This window comes from Vulpes vulpes, chromosome 3 (genome assembly GCF_048418805.1).
Source record: "Vulpes vulpes isolate BD-2025 chromosome 3, VulVul3, whole genome shotgun sequence".
Lineage (NCBI taxonomy): Eukaryota > Metazoa > Chordata > Mammalia > Carnivora > Canidae > Vulpes > Vulpes vulpes.
The window spans coordinates 51,359,269-51,362,362 of NC_132782.1; positions in this window are offsets into that span (position 1 = coordinate 51,359,269).

Consider the following 3,094-nt stretch of genomic DNA (forward strand, 5'->3'; position numbering starts at 1 on the left):
GATATTTCATAACTTCATCATGTCCCATTACCTGACAACAATCCACATCTTTCCAGCATTTTATGTCTGATCTCTGCCTTCCATAAGGCATTTAATTTCTTGACTGTTCTCTCCAATTCTTTCAGTCCACTTGAGATATTTTTCTTCTAGGATCCAACATTTCCACCACTCCTATACTAAAACCTTCAAATCTGTCACTATATTGAAGTTCTTACAAAACTTTTCAGCAAACCCTCAAACACAGATCAATCCAAACATCCTTTTTACCTGTCTCTACTTCTATGTTACTGATCACATAATTTGGTTACTACCCATCCATGATTTTTCTCTTTATCTGAACCCTAGAGCTGATTATTTTCTCTTTCTTTCACTCCTATGATAATTTTTAACCTTCATAGCTTTCCACAAATCTATCTCTCTGGGTTTGTGGTCTCCTTCTTTGTAAAGAAAAATAGAAATCTTCAAGTAGATACTTTCTTAATCTCCTACCAACTGTTGTGTCACATCAATATTCCATACTGTTTTATCACTAATTAGTCCCTTTTCTTATTGAAGTTCTAACCTCTATGCTTTTTCTGGATCTTGAGTCCTATATCCTTTTTGTCTTGGAAGGTACTTATTAAAATTTTTCTTTTAGATGTACTATGTTTATGTTTAGAAGACACAATATTATTACGATAATAATTCTTCCAAAAATGATTAATAGATTCAATATAATCCCAACTAAAACCCAGAAGTCTACAGGAAACAGACAAGCTGGCATTGAAATATAAATGGCCAAGAATAGCCCATATATATATATATATATATATATATATATATATATATATTTTTTTTTTTTTTTTTTAAGAAAAGGAGAGATTGGGAGAGCGAGAATGAGCAGTGGGAAGGCAAAGGGAGAGAGAGAGAGAGAGAGAATCACACCCCAGATGGAGCTGGGCATGGGCTCTATCTCATGACCCTAAAATCACAACTTGAGCTGAAATCAAGAGTCAAACCCTTAACTGACTGAGCCACCCAGCCACCTAGCCCTGATATCTTTTGAGAAGAACAAAAGATAAGATTTCAGGACCTAGTATAAAATTATAATGATTAAGGCAGTGTGTTACTGGAGCAAAAACAAACAAAGAACAAGATGACTTGGACAGAATAAGAAGTACAAGCTAAACTCAAATATATGATTACTTGATTTATGACTTGTGAAAACAACACTGAAGTGAGTATAGAAAAAGTACAATTGTCTTGACAAAAATATTGAATCAAGTGGATATCTCTGTGGAGAAAGATGAATCTTAACCTTTACCTAACACAATAAAATGTTACATCAGATACACTTCAGATATAAATGTACAAGGTAAGACAACAAAATCTTCAGAAGAAAAGATACGGGCAGCCAAAAGTTTGAGGAGGCCAAGATTTTAAAAACAGGAACAAAATAATTATCATAAAGGAAATTTTGATCAATTAAACAATTTTAAAATTTGGAATTTCAGGACATCAGAAAATATCAATTAGAGTGCAAAAGTAACACACTGCATAGGTGAAGATATTTTTGTTTATAGTGAAGCAAATGCTCTATTAACTTTTGATTGGATTAATGTATGACAGATGGATTTTTGTGTTCTTATTAAATATTTGATTACTTTGGAAACTATTAAGTGCCTACAAAATGCCAGAAGCAGTGTACTGGAATCTTAACACCTATTATTTCATTTATTCCAAATCACAACCATGCAAACTATGTGGTAATATATTTATAAAGAAATTAATACTCAAAAGGATTTACTAATTTGTTCACGCTTACTTCTAGTGGGAAACAGAGCTATGATTTTAGCCACAGTTGGAATTCAACGTCCGAATTCTCTATAATGTATCTTGGTTAACTTTATTCAATATGTAGATGTGTGCATATTCTGTGTGACCCACTTCACAAATATAGTATTTCTTAAATTCTAAATAGAAAGAAATTTGAAAAAGGAAAACGTCAGGGAAAGAGAAGAAAAGAGGATCCAGAAAAAGCTTTGATGTAAAAAGACATATAAATGAACAGGAATACATTATATATCCCAGAAACAGGAAAGTGATATTTCTGTGTAACAGAAAGGCTGTACTAGCCTAGAAATATTGAGAAATGTATGCAAGAAAGAGCTGTGCTAGGGTCTCAAGTGTGGGCCTGATAAAGTCCCATGATCCCTTTCCTAGTAAATTCTTTGTCTCCAATATGAGAAATATGGACCAAAGGTTCTCAAATGTTCTTTGCATCTCTGGTATTAAATGAATCTGCATGTGTCTACCAAGTGCTGCATATAAGGCAAAGAACATACATAGCCATTGCAAAATAAACCAAATTTGTCTACAACTGATGCTTTTCTTTTCCATTTAGTTTTCAAAATTATTGATTAGTCATATTTAAGTCAGTGCTTTAAAGAATTGAATTTACTTAAATCACAATGCTTTTTTTCCCTATGAACTTCTGGTTTCACTTCTCCTAGACATGTGTTTTATATTAAATTGTATTGAGTTCAGTATTAGGACAATGATACTGATTTAGCGGCCTATATGATTATCTTGGCCATTTTAACATATAACTTCTTTGGCATGCACACCTCAGGTTTCTTTAATGTAGATAAATACCACTGTGCAAATCTCTGGACCACATATATGCATACATACACATATGCACGCATGCATACATACACACACGAATAGCATGTGAATCAGCCAAAATCCCATAGAGGGCAGTATGGTTTTAGCTGACACAGTATTAAATTCTATTTCATTGTAAAGAATGTTATAACTCTTTCTTCAAAAAAATGAAAGGGTGAAGGGCACAAGACTTCTACTTATAAAGTTACATATAATCATTGTAAAATCTTTGGAATATACCAAAGTAAATATAATTTTTAAATAAGCAGTAATTGATGTTTTAAGCATGCACACACACACACACACACATATATATCGTTTCAGTTTATATATATATAATTATATATATATATGTAATTTCAGTAATCCTAAATGATGAGCAAGAATAGATATTTATGCTTTATGGATTAAAAAGTGGTTAACTTTACAGAACAAGCAAGTTAAAACA